Genomic DNA, 22,485 nt, shown 5'->3' with positions numbered 1-22,485 from the left:
ACTGTGGCATCCCGGCCGAGGCTACATGTTTCGCGGTTATCGACCTCAAAAACACCTTTTTCTCAGTACCATTACACCCAGATTCACAAGATTTGACCAGCTTCACGTACCGCAATAAAAAATGGAAACACACTAGATTGCCACAAGGGTATTGTGAATCTCCATCCATCTTTAACAGAGTGATTCAGATGGATCTAGGCAACATCCAAACAGAGAGCACGATTCTACAGTACGTAGATGACATTGTCATTTGCAGCACCACAAACAAAGAGTGCAGGAAGGACTCAGTACACATGCTCACTGTATTAGCAGAAAAAGGGTACAAAGTGGGCAAGGCAAAATTACAATATTGTCAGAAAGAGGCACTGTACATAGGTCAGTTGATATCTCAAAGCGGCAGGCATATAGCCCCAAAGAGAGCACAGGCAATACTTGACACACCTCAACCAAAAACGGTACAGGACCTACATCAGTTCCTTGGCCTATGTAACTATTGTAGGGCATGGGTCTTTGATTACAGTACTTACATGTGTCCCCTCCTCACAGCCCTTTAAGAAGCACAAAGGGGAAGGAAACAGCTGGGGTGGGCAAGGGAAATGACCTATGCATTCCATGAGCTGAAGGAGGCAATATATATAGCCCCGGTTTCAGGGACCCCAAATTACAAAAACTATTTTTTTATATTCTCACACTCTGATGGGGTGGTCATGAAGGCAGTACTCACGCAAAAAATGAGCATGGGTCACAAACCAATTGCATACTACAGTGGACAGTTATATCCAGTAATGACAGGACACTTCCCTTGCAAACAACATTTGGCTGCTGCAGCTTTCGCTGTAGAAAAAGCATCATCAATAACTATGGGGTACTCCACCACACTTTACGTGGAACACGCCCTCTTTGCGATTCGGCACACGCCAAAAAGCATGCTGACAATACAAAGAGCAACATGATATTAGATAATATTGTCACGACCCGAATTGAAAAAAGTAAGGTGCAAAAATGTAAACCCAGCGCACTTCCTGGCAGAAGAGTACGAAAAAGGATATTATGCCCATGATTGCACAAACGCTATTGAGGTATACACAGAAACATGGAAGGTAGAGGAAGATGCACTTGAGGGGGGAGAGGTGCTGTACATCGACGGTTCCTCCACAATTGATCAAGGCGATTGGATTAGGAGAACATGTGTGGCAGTGTTAAGGTTAAAAGAAGATTGGACGAGCGAAGTAGTAAAAAGTGTTCGACTACCCACATCCAATATTCAGCGCAAGCAGCAGAACTAGTGGCTCTGATATTAGTTCTCAGGGAATGTGAAGGGAAAAGGGTTACCATCTACTCTGACAGTGACTGCGTAACATCAACAGTACACTACGGCCTAGCAAGATGGTTAAGAAGGTAGTTCAGGAGAGCGGATGGGACCCGTGTACAACATGCCCTCCTATTGGGAGAATTAATAGAGGTAGTCATATACCCAGCAGAACTTGCATTAGTAAAGTGGCAAGCACATACTAACAGAGATGATCCAATCTCAAAAGGGAACGAAGCAGCAGATTATCACGCAAAACATGCCTCATATTTTGGGGAAATGTGGCACCTCAAAGAAAAACAAAAAGAAAGGGGAGGGGTGAGACAGATGCTAATGAAAGAAGGCTATAATCACCTACCAGAACCACAAACAATGGAATTACAGGCAGCAGCACCAATGGATGAAAAGGAACTCTGGGTAAAAAGAGGATGCTCAATGTCCTCTATTGATGCCTTATGGCAGCAAAGCAACACAGGAAAGGTAGTAATGGCTCTTGCACTGTTGAAAATAGCCTTAACACAGCTACACAATCCTACACACACTGGGAAAGAGGTCATTGCAGCACGCATTGGAGAATCATGGTTTTTCCCTGACTTAAACGCTCATGTATCCAATTTTATCAGTAATTGCCTAATATGCCAACAATTCACTGCCTGGCACACCATAAAAGGAGCAATACACTGTCCCTAAGGCCCATTTCTGCACCTTCACATTGATTATGTGGACATTGTATGTCAAGGCTACCGATACATGATTGTGGTGGTCTGCCCCTTTTCAAGGTGGATAGAGGCTGGGCCATGCTCCCATGCCGATGCCTTAAGAGCAGCCAAATTCCTGGTCCGAGAAGTATTCCCAAGTTGGGGCGTCTGTGAGGTCCTACGATCTGACAACGGCCCTCACTTCGCCAATGAATTATTCCAGCACATAACTGCCCTGTTAGGGATAAAACATACATTTTCATGTAAATATCACCCGCAAGCAAATTGCGTCTGTCAACACCTCAATGGACTCCTGAAAGAAAACATAGCCAAAACACAGCAAAGCACAAAAAGGAACAGGCTATACTGCTTTGCCCTGGCCTTGTAGAATTGCGGAACAAACCCAGCTCCAATCACCATCTCACACACCACGAGGTGGTGACTGGATGCCACATGCACCTCCCTTTAGCTCCACCCACAAGGGCTGTAAGGGATTGTGAGGGGATGCTGAGGTATTTGGTACGGAAATACATGAGTATGTGAATTCACTTGTTTCCAGCGCCTCTTTTATCTCTCAACAGATTCGTCGGAGACAGGGGAAGTCAGAAGACAACATACTAGAGAGAAACAATATTCAGGAATTTAGAAAAGAACCACCTATTCAAATAGGAGAACAGGTGCTCCTTTGGACGAGGGGTTGGAATTCGCCTTGATTTACCGGCCTTCACATAGTCGAGGCGGTAGTAGACAGAGCTGTCAAAATTGAAGGTCAAGCAGTGTGCCACCATCTGCAGGACATCAAGCCCTATAAAGCATCGGCCTCGCCTCAATGCACCTCAACAGAAATCGACAGGGCCAACACTACAGCAACGAGTGACACTCCAGACAGTTGTAGTACCCCAATCCCAAATGCTCCGGTATTTGATGATTCCCTGAATGCAAGTGAGCAAGAGTGTATCGACCATTCAATGATTCGACGCTCACTAGCATCTGATATCCCCACAGCAATGCTGGTACACATAGATTGAAAAGACTAACATTGGAGACCACCAGGGGGTGCAGGCGATATGGCCGCCTGAGCACCGAGCTCCGTGAAGAACCTCTGAAGATCGGCGTGCATTCATAGCTTTGCCCAGCCCGCAAGCTGCTTCATCTTTACATAAGTGTACAACAAGGGTCCGGCTACCCATTGCAGTGCCCCTGGAGGCAATTGGATGAGGTTTGGGGTTTGTTCGGGACGGCGAAGTGGAACCCCCCTCCCCCACCTGGGCTCCAACGTTGCAGATTGAGGCAGAGTGAGAGGCCTCCCCAGACTTGACCGGTGCCTGTCGGAGTGGACTGGAGCAGAGAGTGTCTGCATCTGCAGCAATTAGCAGATACCCAGTGTTTGGCATTCTTGAAACCGGCAGGTCCAGGTGTAGTGGGTGCCCGGGGATTGTGTGGCACGGGGCCCGACAGGCGGAGAGCAGTTGCCGGCAGTCCCAGTCGGGACAGACAGGGAGCCTGGAGTGGGCAGAACAGAGCAGCCCAGCAATCTGAGGGCCCCCCATCCCCCTGCTCTGTGCTTGGTCAGCCCAGCAGGCCCGGTTGGCGCACATAGAAGCCGCGAGAAGGCCGGGGGCAGTGTGCAGACTGTTGGCCTACACTTCACTTGCCCTGCGCGAGCAACCATTGCCCCCAGTGTTCCCCCCTGCTTTACACGGGTTGCAGGGGTGTGGGGCGAGCCCCTGGAGAAGAGGAGGACTGGGGCAGTGGAGGCGGGGGGACCTGGTGAGCCAGGGGCCATGACCCACCAGCTGCAGGCATAAAGCTGCGTACACAGACATCAAGGCAGTGGGCGCGTCTCCCTAATTGGACCATCAGATGCGTACCTAAGAAATGGGCGAGGGACGATGCCTGTGCCCGCTTGCACCAAAGAGATCCCGAGGAGCGTCGCATTGAGACAGGTGAGGAGGAGGGGGGCCGTTTGACTGTTTAGCCCCCGGGCCAGAAGCCCTACATTTCCAGCCTCCGGGCCTGTCCAGGTACGGGGCACACGTGGCTCAGACGTACTGCACCAACCTTCCCCCCACCTACGCTCTTGAAGTATCAGCTACTGGCAGCATTGTAGTGGGACACCGAGCCCCGGAGGCTGACAGGGGTGGGGCCGGGGTGCCCCACAACCCCCTGGTGGAGGCGCTCAGCAGTGTCTTTCAGCAGTGACAGGTTAGAGGAACATTGAGCCTCTTCATGGCTCACTGGCTTTCCCTGTTTGAGAGGTACTGTGACTGAGGCTCCTGTGGCAGGGAGCAGCGGGAGGGGCCGGTGGGTCTGTGGCCTGGGGGCCCTTCCCCCCCCAGAGTGGCATGGGCATATTGAAAGGTGCCTCTCACATCACAACGGGAATCCTACGGTGAGTGGCTCTGCACCCAGATACCAAGGAAGAGAGAATAAAGATGACTGAAGCTGTGCGCCCTCGCCCTTGTTTTATGCAGGGAGGGGTACCTCTGTATGCTATTCAGCGCTTGCAGGAGTTTCGGCGGTCCCTGGCAAGCATGCAGACATCCCAGCCTCAAGACATTCCGCTAATCCCAGGAGGGGACCAAGAGACCTCAACCAAGGCTGACATACGCCTCCTCCTCGATGAGATCCGTGCGTTTAGGACAAGTATGACAACTGCAGTCTCAGCTTTGCAGGAAAAAGTCCACAGGATCGAGGACAAGATAGAAGCTCTTGAGAACTATCAACAGTCGGTGAACACTGTGAAAATGAGGACCGAGGGCAGGTTGCAAGACCCAGAGCAGAGGAATCAAGATCTAGAAGCGAAGATCGATGAGAACAGGGAGAGAAGAGCAAATATCAGGATTCATGGTCTAAAGGAATCCCCTAATGAGTCCCCAGCCTCCCTGGAACAGAGAGTGATGACCTTAATTACCAGTCTGCTGCCAGCTCCGATCACTTCGCAGCTCCGATTCGAGAGGGTTCATCGGGCGGGCGGCCGCCTGGGCAGCTCCCGCACAGTCCTAGCGAAATGTCATCATTTTGAACATAAAGCTGAAATAGCTCGGTTGGCCAGAGAGCGAGACTCCATTGATTTTGAGGACTCGAAGGTGCGAATATTCCAAGATCTCTCAGCTGAGACATTGGCGAAAAGAAGGGCGTGTAGACCACTGACAACTTGGCTGAGGGAACAGGAGACTCGCTACAGATGGCGCTATCCATTTGCAGTCACCTTCACCTATAAAGATATGGAATATAGGTGAAGGGAGAGGAGGCCGCCAACATGTTGCATGGTTTGCAATCGGGAAGAGCAGCGACGGACAGAGAAATGAGATGCCCTCTTCATCGGAGCCCAACAGGCGTCCGGCAGGCCCACAAGCAGGGAGAGGCTGTGGCAAGAATAGGAGAACATTTTCAAAGCTGAACACACCTTGATCAAGGAGTCTGCAGACCAAAGATTTGAACTGCACACTAAAATGGAGGCAGCGGTGGTTACTGTCGGACAAAGCCCCAGAGATAATGATCACGTCACGGTCGGGGGCCATCCCCCCACTCCACTGTGCTTGGGGCGGCACTGGATCAGCCTCTCCAGATTTGCCGACCCTGATAGGGGTCGCAATGACATGCCGGGCTGGGCACGCATCTCGGTGACTGTCACGCATTCACGCCGACTCTAAGACAGAGTCCTTATGCTAATATCTGGTTCTGGGAGCCCTCCCGTTGACTGGCCCTATGTTGCTCTGTAGGGCGTCTCTAATGTTGAGAGAAGTCCTTCCCTCTCCATTAGTTTTTTACACTTTTCTCTTTTCTGGCCTTGTTTGGGTTTTCGGGTTGGTTCACATGGGGTCATAGTTGCACTGAGAGATATTTGACAAGTACACTGCGTGGTCCAGTAGGCTACTGGCTGGGCTCAGGGGCGCTGTCATGCGAGCGCATTCGCGAAGTCTCCACTGCGCAGCGTTGTAAGGCTCTTGAAGCTTGTCTGCGGACAAAGACTGTAGGTTCATTGCGGGCCCAGCTACGGAAAAAAGGCGGCTTTTCAGCTTTTGATGGGGGATGACAACATACGCATAGGTACCCTTAATGTGAAGGGGCTTAACTCCCCGCAGAAAAGATCAATGTTGGCTAGAACATTTGAGCAATTCAAACTGGACATCCTTTTTGTCCAGGAGACCAAATTTAAGAGTGCAGCGGAATTTGCTGTTAGAGGGCGGCACATAGGGGGTGCCCTGTGGGCATTCGGGCTTGGAGAAGAAAGGCGGAGTGGCTATATTGTATCGCACTTTCCTGGAGCTCCAGATAATCCAAACACATAGGGATCCTGAGGGCAGGTTCTTGTGGGTCCAGGGTTTCATTAGATCAAAAGCTGTCACTCTTTGCGCCTCATATGCACCCAATTCGCATCAGCTGTCATATTGTGGCAACCTTTTAGAGCGTCTGGAGGGGGGCAGAACTGGGTCCCTGATATGCGGGGGAGATTTCAACCTTGTGTTTAACCCAGAGCAGGACTGGATTTCTTATAGAGAAGGGGCTAGGCTCCCAACCGACAGGGGAGGCTTCCGCAACCTCATTAACAAGTATGGTCTGGTCGACGGCTGGAGCACGGTGCACCCTCACGACAAGGCCTATACTTTTTACTCCCCCCCATCAAACTTACTCCCGCATTGATTACATTTTTTTAGAGGGGGACTTAGAACACCGGATGGGGGCCTCCACAATAGAGGTCATTGGTTGGTCCGACCATGATATGGTCAACGTTGTTTTAGATCTTGGCCCGGGGGAAACCAGAGAAAAAAGATGGATATGCAATGACACACTACTGACAGATGGGCCCTTTAGGGATACGCTAGATGAGGAGATTCGAGATTTTTTTGTAAGAAATGACACGGAGGGTATGTCCCCCATCATCATCTGGGAGGTGGCCAAGGCAACGATCAGGGGTTTGCTTATTGCTCAGGGGTCGGCGGTGAAACGACAGAAGATGCTTAGAGAGTCCCAAATTAAACAGGAGATACAGGCCAAAGAATCAGCGATAAATGAGCCAGGGAACGACTCCCCAGAACTAAGTTAGGACGGCAGGAACTTGAGGCAGGAGCTAAAGTCTGTTTGGCAGGAAAGAGCGCTCACCCACTTAAGATTAGTTAAGCAGAAATATTTCGAGAAGGGGGACAAAGCCCACACATTGTTGGCAGCTAAACTCCACAAGCAAAGGGCGGACAGGGCAGTATTGAAACTAGTCTCCCCATCGGGAGCCACCTTGACAAACCCCCTGGCCATAACGGACTGTTTCACAGGCTATTACCAACAGATATACTCTTCAGAAACCACAGCTTATCCTGGTAACGCTGTGCCCCATCCGTCTACAGTCAAATTCCCATCTATCTCGGAGGAGGACAGGGGCAAGCTCAACGCGCCCATTTCGGCAGAGGAGATCGGAAAGGCTCTCTCGCGTCTAAAGGCGGGCTCTGCACCGGGAGCGGATGGGTTCACCCCAGGCTTCTTTGAAAGAATGAGGGGTGCTCTCTCCCCGTTCCTTGTTGTTCTATTCAATAACATCATGACCACTGGTGTGGCCCCTCCCTCCTTCACGGAGGCCAGGATAATTGTGATTCCCAAGGAAGGCATGGACAAGCTGCTCTGTGGCTCGTATAGGCCAATCTCGTTGCTCAACGTGGATGTTAAAGTCTACGCAAGCATCCTAGCCAGCAGACTCAATTTGGTCCTCCCCCAGCTGATTCACAGTGATCAGTTGGGCAATGTTAGAGAGAGGCAAGGGGCGGACAATATCCGTAAGACACTGAACCTGATGGCGTCCATGATCTCGGCGGACGATGATCCCATTCTGATTGGGCACGGAATGGGTGCAGGGAGCATTAGCCCTTTATAGGAATACCCGTGCCAAAGTTGTGGTTAATGGGGTGGTGTCATCCCAATTCGCCCTGACAAGAGGCACCTTGGTTTTTGTCTTGATTATGGAGCCTTTGGCCCAGAGCATTAGAAATGATAGCAGAATCAGGAGGCTCATTAGAGACCTCAAAGAACACAAATTAGCACTATTTGCAGATGACATCCAGGTTTATTTTACACGCCCAGAGGAATCTATTTCAGCGTTGTTAGAGCGGATTAAGCTGTTTTCTGCTCATTTGGGGTTCGCTATTAATCAGGATAAAACGTTTCCTCTGCCCCTGAGGGACATCCTTCATGGCTCTCCGGGAGACCCAGCGAACTGGGGCATTAACACCGCCCAGGTCGGTATCCGGTACCTAGGGGTAACAATTACCAAGCGGCTGTCACGACCCTTGCCCAAAACCCCCTCTGGCAAACCCATTGTCCAGGCGAAGTCAGGACTCGGGCCTCTAGAGCCTGGCATCCTCTTCAAAAGCCCTCATGGGGCCAGTCCTGGCGCCTATGACGCCAGGCTCATACACCATGAACAACAATGTGCTTGGGAACTACTTTATTGTAATGTCAGCCAACATGGAGGCATCCACATAGCTTGGTTCCTAAGAACCAAGCTATGTGGTCTAGTGTTTTGGGTGTGGCAGGCCTGGAAATACTTTCCCTGGTACTACTTTACCTGGGCTCTGTAAACCACACCCTGACTGCAGAACATGCTTCGTGTTACTTCGCAGCTTGCAACGTGACGCCCACCGTGTCCAGCTATTCCCTCGAACCTCGGACAAGCAGAACCTGCAAGGAGACAAAAGGAACATCATTAGCAGCAGCATCTTACCTGCAGTCTTCCTCTTTAAACACTCGCAGCTACTGAGAACAGCTTCCTCGAATCTGCACGCCTCCCGGACAGAACGACCTGAAAGAGGAAGATAGAGGCAACATTAAAGAAAGCTGTAGAGACATTTACAAATTACGAACTGCTCAAAAGGCTTACCTGGCTGGTCGCCTCTCGGCTGGCACCACTCCAGACATTCCACTCGCGCTGAAGAACACCGCAACCTACAAGGAAGGAAAACACAGGTTAGCAAAGGCAAGACTTTGCAGCGCTGCGCATAGCGCTTACTTACTGCATCATAGTGCTCTTAATGCGCCATCATTTACCAGTGGGGCTCAACCAAGCCAGTTTACCCGCTCTGAAGCTCTGCATACCTAAGGGAGAAAAAAGAGACATTTTAAACAAAGAAGGGCATGCAGGATAGCAACAAAACTAAAGAACAGGAATAAGACCTACCTGAACACTATCAAACGGGCCAGCGTCAGTGAAGTAACTGGACCGCACTCGCCCATGAAAGACAACGCGCCCAGCAAAGAAGGCAGGATGGAGAGCACGCCTAATTCTACCACAAAGCAGAACCTTCCCCGCAAACCACATCAGGGCAAAGCTGAGAAGCATACCAGCGAGTAACCCAGCTGGGTGGCGTCCCTGTGGATACTAGGTGAGCGTAACAGAACAAGAAGCATACCATAACAAATCCACCTAGGCCCCATGGAGACATTAGAAATGGACCAATTGGCCCAACTACTAGGAGAGCTTCGTGCTAAGGTTCATTCTGCCCGACAAGAGACTAATGCCCTCCGGAGAGACCTAATACTGACCAAAGCACGCACTGAAGAGATTAGCAGGCAATACTTGCAATCACAGGCAGGACAGACGCCTCTACCTGGAAGCAATCCAACGATGCAAAACCCGCCATACCACCCACTCCGTTACTGATCACGTTACCTGGAACAGTGCCCCTGGCACCACCAGAAAGGTTCTCAGGTGACCCACAGAAGTTTGCGACATTCATCAATCAGTGCCACCTTCATTTTCTTTGTAGGCCTGGAGCATTTCCAAACGACCAAGCTCGGGTAGCTTTTGTCTTATCATACCTGAGTGGTAGTGCAGCAGATTGTTCGGTGCCGTTGGTAACCCATGACGATCCTCTATTACATGACTTTGGGGGGTTCCAGAGAGAAATGGAAAAATGTTTTGCTCGCCATACCCAGCAACAAGCAGTAGACAATGAACTCTTGTCCCTCCGACAGGGCAATCAGGACTTGTTAACGTACATTGCTACCTTCAACAGACTGGTTGCCGAAGCTAGGTGGCCAGAAAACAAAAGAACCACGTTATTCCATCGAGGTTTATGAGGCGAATTAAAGGATGTCTTAGCCCAGGTGGTTCATCCACCCAAAGACTGTGCAGAATTCATAAATCTGGTCGTGCAGCTAGACCACCGGTTGCAGGACCGAAAGGCAGACTGGTCTAAGACGGACCCTCGGACCGTGTATGTTCGACCAAGGGAAAACACACCCCGTATACCTGAAAATGCTGTAGAACCCATGCAGATTGGAGGGATATGGCCTCCATTAACAAAACAAGAGCGGGACAAAAGAAGACAACAACAGCTTTGTTTGTATTGTGGGAAACCAGGACATTTCCTGAAGGACTGTCCAGTAAAACCCCCAAGAAGAACAGTCGGGCCACAGAGAAGGATGAAGCTAAGGAATCGGGAAACTACCAAGCTCGACAAACGTAGAGGTCAGTTTGTCGAGTGAGAAGAAAGAGTTGCTGACCTCGCACTTTGCAATACCAGAGATCTTAATTAACCACCAACAGTCGTCAAGAATGCATGCAGTTGAGCATACATCGATAGCGGAGCAGTTGGAAATTATATTGATCAAGAACTGGCAGCAGAGATGGGGCTTCCTTTGTGTTCTAAGCCAACTATGGACAAGGTAACCACCGTGGATGGGACAGAAATCGCTTCCGGACCAGTAACCCAGTGCACAGCCAGGGTAACCATGCTGTGTCAGAACGGACATCGGGAGTCTATTTCATTCGATCTCATCATGGCACCTCAGTTCAGGCTAATACTAGGGATGCCATGGTTGGTTGCTCACAACCCTTTGATAGACTGGCGGGCACGAAAATTAACCTTCCCCGGTGACGGCTCCCCTGCCTGCTATTGACAAGAGGAGAAACCCGACGTCTGTATCCCCATGACTCCCGGAGCAACAGTATCAACCCTGGGAGCAACTAATACCTTGCCAAGTGAATACCATGATTTCCAGGATGTTTTCCGAAAGGACCAAGCCAATAAATTGCCGCCGCACAGGCCCTATGACTGTCAGGTCGACCTTGTTCCTGGTGCACAAATCCCTTGCGGCAGGATCTACGCTCTCACAGAACCAGAAAAACTTCATTTGAAATCCTATTTAGACCAGTAGCTTGCAAACTGATGTATCCGTCCTTCGAAGTCCCCCGCAGCCAGTCCTTTGTTCTTCGTACCGAAAAAGGAAGGAGACTTGAGAACCTGTATTGACTACCGCGCATTGAACCAGATCACTGTGAAGAACCGCTACCCCGTGCCACTTATCCCTGAGATCTTAGACCAAGTTAAAGATGCCCAGATTTATACCAAATGGGACCTTCGAGGAGCGTACCACCTGGTCCGAGTCAGAAAAGGAGATGGATGGAAAACCGCCTTCCGTACTAAGTACGGCTTGTTTCAAAATCAAGTCATGCCCTTCGGGTTATGCAACGCTCCTGCAGCATTCCAATATTTCATGAATGATGTCTTAAGGGAGTTAATTGATGTGTGCGCCTTAGTGTACATAGACAACATCTTAGTATACTCAGCCTCAGAACAAGATCATGTCAGGCACGTTTGTTCAGTCCTCACCCAGCTCCGTCAACATCGCTTGTTTGCAAAGCTTGAAAAATGCTTTTTTCACGTCACCGACGTAGAATTTCTTGGCTTTATCCTTACTGCTGGAGGCATCAGAATGGACGTGCACAAGATAGATGCCATTCTGAAATGGCCTTCACCGACATCTCTGAAAGGGGTACAAAGCATGCTGGCCATTGTGAACTTCTACCGCCGGTTCTTCCCAGACTTCTCTCAGGTTGTGCACCCAATCACAGTACTATTACGAAAAAACAATAAAAAGTTTGCTTGGACCGAAGAAGCAGAAGAAGCCTTTCAGGAACTTAAACAAAGGTCTACCTCTGCTCCAATCCTGCGACATCCTCGTCCAGACCTCCCTTATGTCGCTGAAACTGATGCATCCAGTCTCGCAATGGGGGCTGTCCTTTCACAGAGAGACCTGGAAACCCGTCAGCTACATCCTGTGGCCTTCTGGTCGAAAAAGTTCTCACCTCCAGAGATTAATTATGCCATCACAGACAAGGAACTCCTGGCTATCAAATCCGCCTTTAAAGCCTGAAGGCACTACCTTCTGGGGGCCAGACACACCATTACAGTCATCACAGACCACCAAAACCTGCAATATCTCAAAACAGCCAAGGCCCAGTCCTCGTGCCAATTACGTTGGGCCCTTTTCTTCGCCGAATATGATTATGTAATCACATTTCGACCAGGAGTCAGAAACAGAAAGGCGGATGCCTTATCTCTCATGGGCATAGATGAAATAGTATATACAACTCCAGACCCAGTACCTATTATACCTGAAGACAAACTCTTGGGTATCACGACAGCCTTAACACAAGCAGAACTACGAAAAGAAATCCAACGGACAATGAATCCTGATGCCTACCTCGCATGGCTAGCTCAAGGAGAACAATATACCATCAAGGACCACTTACCCTTTTTTAGGGATCGCCTATTAGTACCCAAGAAGGAATTACAACAGCATATTATTTCAAACTATCACGATTCACTGATCGAAGGGCATCCTGGGATCGCCAAAACCTTAGCTAAGGTGAAAGAGAACTTTTGGTGGCCTATCTGGCGTAAGGACATCATTCAGTATATTCAGTCCTGCGGTGTCTGCGCACAAAATAAATCACAGAAACAAAAACCATCTGGTCTCCTACAACCATTGGACATTCCTCCAGTTTCATGGCACACTCTTTCCCTTGACTTCATCACTGATCTACGGCCAAGCCAAGGGTTCAACACCATCCTTGTAGTTGTGGACTTATTCTCGAAGATGGCCCATTTTATTCCTCTCAAAGGCCTCCCAGATGCAGCCACTTTAGCAAAAGTGTTCCTGGAGGGCGTGGTTAAGCTACATGGCTTCCCTTCGGTTCTGGTCTCTGATCGAGGCAGCCAGTTTGTTTCAAACTTCTGGAAAAAAATGCTGTGCAATGGCACAGATCGACGTTCAGCTATCTACCAGTCACCATCCCCAAACGGACGGCCAAACCTAGAGAACCAATCAGACACTCGAGCAATATTTACGGTGCATGCTGCACCACAAAGGAATTGGAAAGACCTACTATGGATAGCCGAATATGCATATAACAATTCTTTGCATTCAAGCACAGGACAAACGCCCTTCTATACCCTTTATGGCAGACATCCACGTACCTCTGAACTAGACCTTCCAGCCAGCTTGGAAATGCCAGCGGTAAAGACTCTACACACAACCATTACTCAGGCTTTCAAAAGGGCAAAGGAACACCTTATTCAAGCCAAAGAAAAACAAAAGAGATTCGCCGACCAACACCGGAAAAAGGCCCCTTTTTATCAAGTAGGAGACAAAGTTTGGTTAGCCGCTAAATTCGTACCCATCAAGGGAACCCGGACCTTTCATCCCAGATTCTGAGGACCCTATACCATTAAGGCAATTATCGACCCAGCAGCCGTGAAACTGAATTTACCACCTAATCTACACATCCACCCGGTATTCCATGTGTCCCTCCTGAAACCAATGCAACCCGGCACACGGATTGGGACACCACCTAAACCCATACTTGTTGACGGAGAACCAGAATTCGAAGTCAAAGATATCTTGGACTCTAAATACTCTACGACCAAGCTATATTATCTTGTTGATTGGAAAGGATTTGGACCACAAGATAGATCCTGGGAGCTCAGTGAGAATATCCACGCACCACGTCTAATCAGGAAATTCCATCGGAACTTCCCAACCAAACCTGGGCCAGACAGGAGGAACACCATGGGAGGGGCCTTAGGGGGGAGTGCTGTCATGACCCTTGCCCAAAACCCCCTCTGGCAAACCCATTGGCCAGGTGGAGTCAGGACTGGGGCCTCTAGAGCCTGGCATCCTCTTCAAAGCCCTCATGGGGCCAGTCCTGGCGCCTATGGCGCCAGGCTCATACACCATGAACAACAATGTGCTTGGGAACTACTTTATTGTATTGTCAGCCAACATGGAGGCATCGACATAGCTTGGTTCCTAAGAACCAAGCTATGCGGTCTAGCGTTTTGGGTGTGGCAGGCCTAGAACTACTTTCCCTGGTACTACTTTACCTGGGCTATATAAACCACATCCTGACTGCAGAACATGCTTCGTGTTACTTTGCAGCTTGCAACGTGACGCTCACCCTGTCCAGCTATTGCCTCGAACCTCGGAGAAGCAGGACCTGCAAGGAGACAAAAGGAACATCATTAGCAGCAGCATCTTACCCGCAGTCTTCCTCTTTAAACACTCGCAGCTACTGAGAACAGCTTCCTCGAATCTGCACGCCTCCCGGACAGAATGACCTGAAAGAGGAAGCTAGAGGCAACATTAAAGAAAGCCGTAGAGACATTTACAAATTCCGAACTGCTCAAAAGGCTTACCTGGCTGGTCGCCTCCCTGCTGGCACCACTCCGGACATTCCACTCGCGCTGAAGAACACTGCAATCTACAAGGAAGGAAAACACAGGTTAGCAAAGGCAAGACTTTGTAGCGCTGCGCATAGCGCTTACTTACTGCATCATAGCGCTCTTAATGCGCCATCATTTACCAGCGGGGCTCAATCAAGCCAGTTCGCTGCGCTCAACCTCCGCATACCTAAGGGAGAAAAAAGAGACATTTTAAACAAAGAAAGGCATGCAGGATAGCAACAAAACTAAAGAACAGCAATAAGACCTACCGGAACAATATCAAACGGGCTGGTGTCAGTGAAGTAACTGGACCGCACTCGCCCATGGAAGACAACGCACCCCTGCAAAGAAGGCAGGATGGAGAGCACGGCTAATTCTACCACAAGGCAGAACCTTCCCCGCAGACCACATCAGGGCAAAGCTGTGAAGCATACCAGCGAGTAACCCAGCTGGGTGGCGTCCCTGTGGATACCAGGTGAGCGTAACACGGCTGGATGACCTCTACCGGGCTAATTACACCCCACTCTGGTCGGCTATACTGGCAGACGTCGAGCGCTGGAGCAAACTCAATCTTTCCTGGGCAGGTAGATTTACCTCCATAAAAATGAACGTGTTTCTGCGCCTCCTGTTTCTTTTCCAATCACTGCCGGTCCTGCTTCCAGACGCTTTCTTAGCAATGGCTAAAAGAACGCTCCTGGCTTTTTTATGGGACAAGAAAAGACCCTGCATCGCGTACCGTATGCTGGTCCTACCAAAGGAAGAAGGGGGTCTTGCCTATCCTGACCTTGGGGAATATTACAGAGCAGCCCAGCTCCGGGTCCTAGAGGACCACGTCCGGGAGACGCCTTCCAAGCAGTGGGTCCGCCTAGAAAACTGTTCGCCTCTGTTACCCTGAGCGAATGGTTATGGGTTCCAGTCTGGTCTATGCCGCGCCAGATTCGTGAGCCCCCTGTGCTAAAGGTCCTGTGGACAATATGGAGGGCTGATAGCTCCAGTATGGTTGGGGTCACCACATGGCCCTCGCCCCTTAGCTGTATTTGGGCCCCCCCCATAAGGGATGCGATAATAGACCCCATCCGCTTTCAGCCGCAATATGAGCAGGGGCTGGTCAGGGCGGGCCAGACATGGAAGAAGGCGGTGTTCCTGTCTAAAGCAGACCTGGATGCAGCTCAACAGGGATTGGCGATCAACCCTCTCCCATATTTACAGCTTAAAGGAGTGCTTACGGACACGAGATGGAAGGGTCAAATGCAACGTCCGCTTATGGCACGCTAAAATGGAAGAAGAATCTAAAGGTACCAAGAAGGATGGAAGCTGGTTTTCGTACATTTGGTCCTGGATGCCATCCTGGCTCTCGGATGGCCTGAAGGTACTCACAGGCGGACTGATTATGGTTGCGGCCTCCTTGTTTGGGGTGAAAGCATGCTTGACAAAATACAAGACGTCAGCAGAGGAGGTGGTCGGAATGAAGCTACTCATGCCCACTAATGACGAACACCAGAACAACGTAATATTAAGAGAACGAGAGAGACTGCATCAAAAGCTGACAGAATCAGACATGTATCCACCTTCGATGAAATTAGAGAACCCGCAGAATCCAAAGAAGTATGTTTGAAAGTGGGCTTACTGCTAGCCCGGAGGGGGATGCGTATACATGTAATGGTCATTTGAAGAACATGTCAACCACTATGGACACTTATCTGGGATCATTAAGGTGTGGCGCCTGAGAGACGACAGAAGAAGTAACAATTTTGTGGTTGACAAGTTAACCAGAGTGGGGACTGAAGAGGGAAAGTCTGAATATACTTTTCCTTCCCGATGGATGCCCCCAACAGCAAGAAGCATCTGTGACAAAACGACCACCGATCGTATGAGCTTGCACCGATTCCCACTGCTCCCACCATAGGTACGCACCATGAAAGATACCCGGACAGCCGCCCATACAACCCTGCGGTGGTATGAACCCTACCCAAAGTGAACAAGGAGAGACAAGACCGAGCTGGAGACGACCACATGGACCAAATCAACTAACAACACAAAGCCACACTGCAAGTTATTAGAGACGTCATGACGACATAACTACGTTAGACTGGAGGCACACGTTAGATTGGATGCCAATATGTTGATTATGCACTCGGCATATTCGGGACATTCACACACCAACCTACACGAAGAATACATGCATACAGTTCTATGGGATAGAGGACAGTGATATATACATACTGTCTGCACGTTTATTATTTTGCCACTTAGGCCTGCTACAGCAACGCAGAAACGCAATATTCCAGAAGAGCTTATGTACATGCTTGCAGATGCTACTTGCTATTAACCCTATGGAAGGACAGGATCACTCGAGGGACCTGTCCGACCATGACACATCTTAACCTATGGACATTATGCAGATGACAGATTCAGAGCCAGAGTAGGCCTTAGGAAAATCCAGCAAGCCAGGATTGTCTCACAGAAATCTCAAGAAGTAAGATGCTGTGCAAGCAGAATAGCCGTGGCAGGAGCAACGGCAGCCAAGGCCAAAATGTTGCGAACAACATTCCACACACAGAGCCAAGGTGACACCGGCTGCAGCAAAGAATACTTCCTGCAAAATACAAGCTAATTCGAAGCAATTGAGCCCACGAGAGTGGTCTCCAGCCACATGACTCGGCCGAGTTGTCATTGGGCCACGGTTCAGAGGCTGGGAACGAGCAGCCATTCCACAACTAGACAGCGGTTGGCAACATACTCACTACTCTCTAGCTACCTTGTACAACGGGAATGGAACGCTCTCATAGCATTAGTCTTCAACACACTATTGTATAATGGAGACACATAGTTGCACCTCGCTGACACATAGTATACATGTAGCACAAACAGGTGGCTTGCAGGCTGGGAACAGAGTTTGTCCCAGGCTTGGGGGCCCGTGGCCTGACTAATCAGGACCCTGGGGTCTAGGGGCAGATGGCGGGGGCTACTTTGAACCTGCAGCCATATTTTTAGGAGGTTCTGATAGAACATTTAGAGCAGGGCTATGCAACCTGCAGCATGCCAAATGTTTTGGACTTCTGCTCCCATCATCCCTCACAAATGCCTTTGCTGGAAAGTGCCTAGGGAAGTTATAATTCAAGGCATCCAGAGCCAAACGATTGCAGACGCCTGATTTTAAAGATGCAGCAAGATTAAATGTGTGGTACTAAACCTTCTGCTGTTGTAAATATGACCTGCTGAATCATTTTACCATTTCACTGATGTGAAGCATATTATGCAGATTTAACAAACAAAACATTTAGGTCAAACAAACTTCAAAGGAAAATGTACAGTGCTGCCAACAACATAACGATTTTCATACATCTGTGTGCATGTTGAAAAGAACATTAAGTAAGCTGAAGCAAACAAATATATTTCTTCAATGTAAAAAATTGCTATTGTATATCACCCTTCTTGCAGGAGTCCGTTTTATGCCACTGCATATACGTGTGAGTGGGTCTCTGTAACCATCAACGTGAGGCTTTCCATGTCATAAATTTCTTTACCAACCAGTCACCTTGTGTGGGGGTGGGGTGACTTGCCTTCCATTTTATCGGAACGCACACCCGTGCTGCCAAGAGCAGATTCCTGGCCATATGTAGAAGAACCCTGTATTGATCATCTATGTGTTCTACCCCGAACAGAACCAGGAGTGGAGCCAGCGGTCTGTGTATTCCCTCTTTCTGATGGATGCACCCAAGGACCTTCTTACATATGAGCGCAATCCCACCACTGATGCCAATATGTTGATATTTGTGTGCAACCTCTCCAGCAATGCGGTCAGACATTGGGGAACATCTTGGCCAGGTGCTGGGGTGTTAGGTGCCACTGAACAAGGAGCCTGCAGTTATGCATCTTATACCGCATAGCCATGGAGGACTTCCACACCGCCCTATATATGGCCTCCCATCCCTTTTGGTTCTCGACCCAACCCAATGCCTCGTCCCACTTTGCTTTGGAGCCCGGCGGCGGCGGTTTGCCCCTTCCCAGGAGAGCACTGTACATTTACGCTATGAGACCCCTTGTACCGTTGTGGGTGTCCAATATGGACTCAAACGCTGTAAGCATCCGTCTTATAAGCACTGGGCCAGGAACTAAACCCATGGTGCTCTGCATGTTCTTGTTTCCAAGACAAGTGTGCTGCGCCTGAGCTACCCTACCATTGTATTATATGTTCTATGGCACAGGGACAGGTCAACCTGCAGAAATGAAGAAAAAAGACAGCAAATAAAAATAAAAAGTATTTAATAATATTGGCCATGTCACCTTTTGTTCAATATATTTCGTTTTAGCTGTTTGGGGCTGTAGGGGAAAATGTTTTGTGTGCGGTTTGGGGTCAGCTGTTGTGGTTTGACAAAGGTGTAAAACAAAAGAGAACAATACAAATATTCTGGTTTGGAAATATGGATTTTATTTTAAGTATGCAACCTTTGCAATGGTTCCAAATAGAAAAGGAAATTGGCATTTATTGTTGGGAATGGTCATGGTTAACCTGAAGAGCAGAGCACAAGGATTTATTTTCTTTCTTTCTTTTCCCTTCAGTCGGTTTTACTGGCCTGCGTGCAAATCTACTTTACTTACCATGTTTTGCAGTAGGGGTCGGAGCTAAACGTGACATATGACATGTGCCACATCATGACACAGCATGGCAGGTCTCCTTGGCACATGTATCCCCATGTCTTCTCTTTTTTAGGCTGGCCTTCCATCTTATACAAAGTTAGCAATTAACTTTGCAACTACATTATGAAAATGATATCCTACTTAACTATCCCTTGAAGATCTACTACAAAAGAAAAAAAGAAGGGTTAATTCTACTGCACCATGTGAGATGAGTGTATGGGTCCTTTTTTGAGACTAATATACAGTGAGAAAATGAGCAACTACGGTTCTGATAAACATTTGGTGTATTTTCCATAGGTGGAAGCAAGTCTTTTTGAATTCTACTGTGATTAATACACAGCTCTGAAAAGTGAACAGCCAAACCAATCCCGAGAGGTAATTATAAAACTTTTGTAGGAGAATGAGGTAGGGTTCGCTCTATCTGCCCCACAGATTAAGTATAGCACCAATGGCTATTTTGTATGTCTGTCTTTTTGCAGTTTCGAGTGATATACACTTTTGGAGGGGAATGCAAAGAAAGACCCTAATTTGGGGTCCTAGATCCAAAATCAATTTAAAAATTAAAAAATGTAAAGTAATTGATCACACTTTTGTATTAGAGATTAGTGACTGGTAGTAAAGATCCTGAAGAATGTTCACCAACTTTATGACATGAGAACAGAAACATGTTGAGCAGAATAAGGGACCCTTGATTTATTCTCGTGTCCAACATCTAATAGAGTTGATTTGATCTGCTACTATTAGCAGACCAATATAATACAAGATTGAGTATAGTCACAACAGCACTTTATAGTTTTTAGTGTGTCTTTGGAATTGTGTTGTTTGAATGTGTTTTTAACTTTGTGTATATGTGATTAATTCATGTCATTTTGGTTGATGACTGAATACATTGAAGATTTTTTTTAATCATTTTAGGGCATTTATATCTGTATAAATCCTCTGCCCTGTATTTTTCACTTCATTATCGTGTATATTCTTTTGAAGCTGCAATCTGGCAACCTCACGTCCAATCTTCTTTTTTCCTATTCAAGTCTCCATGCCATGCATGAGAGCAGATTTTGTGCTGTAAGACACTGGAACATTATTAAAACAAAACAAAACAGCAGAAGTGTGGACTATGAAAAATAATTGTACCATAATAAAAGAATAAAATAGGGGTGGAATTGAACCCTTCGTTCTGAGACACATTGGTTATATTGGACATGCCTCTTGAAATGTCTCCAAATACTTCTTAAAAGCCTCAGTCTGGGTGTTTTTTGATGCAAGCTTATGCGTTATGCCTTATAATACATGTGTGCGTTGTTCGTTCCAGTAGCATTATGGAGCATAACCCAGGAATTGAGAACACAACAATCACCAAGGGCTGCAGTTATAAATGGAATATTCACCTCCTATGCTTTGCATGATAATTCAGAGTCACTAGACCTCTGGAATGATGGCTCTGACATGCGCATCAACACTCAGACCACCAAGTATTGTACATGCAGGATTGGTCATAGCCAAATTGGTGCCCAAAAGAAATCAAGGGTGTCTGGGGTGATGGAGGGGTAAAATGGTGTATTTTATAGCACACCTGCGATCATACCAACATTCCCCATTCCATTTGGGAAATGCAGTCTACTCCTGGTTTTAACTGGGCATTCTTGGACTTACAGTCATTGATTTCCCCATTATACATGCAGTCTACAAGTCCTAGAATGCAAACGTACACCACTTTTTGTTAAATATTGGGTACAAAGCCATACGATTTACAATAGTGTGGCACCAGTGCACTGCTTTTATGTGTGGTGAGAATTCATGGGGGTTCCCTAACAATGGACCCTGTCCTATAGCGGGGAGCAGGCAGCTTAGTCAAAGACAGCTAGATACATACCAACAATGTGCATTTGATTAAAAAGACACAATTCCAGTCTTGGCTTTAACTTTGCATTGTGGTACTTGGAGTCCTGGTTTCCCCATTATAAATCAAGGACTACAATCCCAGAATGCAAAGTTAAAACCTGGAATTGGCTAATGTCTCCCAAATAGAATGGCTAATTTTTTTGTTGTTGGTGATATTGGGTTTTCATACCCAAACTTACACATATAAAAGTAGTAAAACGTTTACATTTCAAGATTAAAAACAATCGTAATCATAAATCAAATCAATCAGAATCATAAGTCATAAACAAGGGAAAGAAAGAGAATAAAACACAATGGGTATAATTTCGGCTTTAGTACGAATGTAGCCGCTAGCAATAGGAAATGTCACAGTTGTCACCACCTAATTCCGACCATGCTGCGTATTGTAAGATTTGTACCACTGTGATAGTCATTGCTGTTTCTTCCTTGCTCGAAATTCGACTAAAGAAGTTCCCTGAGACTAAGTAATCTGTATTGTGCACAAACTCTCCCAACCACAACGTTCTCTGATGTTGCAATAAAAGTCAACCCACCAGGATATGCTCCCTGGTATGTTCCAGCTCGTTATTCTGGCCTAGACTACAGCCTCCCAGGTCTCCATCAATTGGTGACCTCATTGAGCAAATTTAGACTATATCTCAGAAAGTGCAGATGCCAATACCCATTGGGAATTCTAGGTAAATACTTTGGGATTAGCCCAACGGCTTATCATGAGGGGTCAGGCTCTTATACAGTTTGGCAGGCAAAGTGTAAGCATCCAGTCATGGTCAATTAGGTGTTTTTTCAGGTATTGGATTGCGGATCAGGTCATCCACTGTCAAGTCGCAACTACCCAGCATTTGGTCAGCACATCATCTGAAGTTATTCAAAGGTCTCAACATTAGTTGTTTCATTATCTCTGCAAGGTCGGAATACAACAATCCCACCTAAGGGACCAACTATTTCCTGTGCAGCATCAGGATCCTCCATTCCAACTGGGAACCCAACGATGTGAAGCCTAACTCAAACCATAGAGCTACCATCGGAACGCAGTTTGGCAAATTCAGGGCCCTCTTCCAAACTCTAGGCTCCACCTTGTCATAATTCAGAGTCCTTGTGTTTTGGCCTGTTTCCATACCACACAACAGTTTTGGAGCGACCTTCATTTTATAATAGTTTAGCAGAGGACATATTGAAAACGCAACAGAGATTAATGTTGAGTTTCTTCATTTGGGCTGCTAATCACATCGCCTTGGACTGATTACGCTGCATTAAAATACCAACATTATCCACAGTGACCAATCCGAAGCCAAAATAAATTAAACCATTAGACGGAATCACCGTCAAACTTCCGATATTCAAGATATAGCCCATGGGCTTTTTGATATTATTATCGAACTTGATGATACATGTTTTGTTCCCATTAACACTATGTTCATTTTGAGTGGAGTTGTCCAAA

The sequence above is a fragment of the Ambystoma mexicanum genome, chromosome 4p (genome assembly GCF_040938575.1).
Source record: "Ambystoma mexicanum isolate Mex_15411 chromosome 4p, UKY_AmexF1_1, whole genome shotgun sequence".
Lineage (NCBI taxonomy): Eukaryota > Metazoa > Chordata > Amphibia > Caudata > Ambystomatidae > Ambystoma > Ambystoma mexicanum.
Note: the sequence above shows the minus strand (reverse complement) of the source record.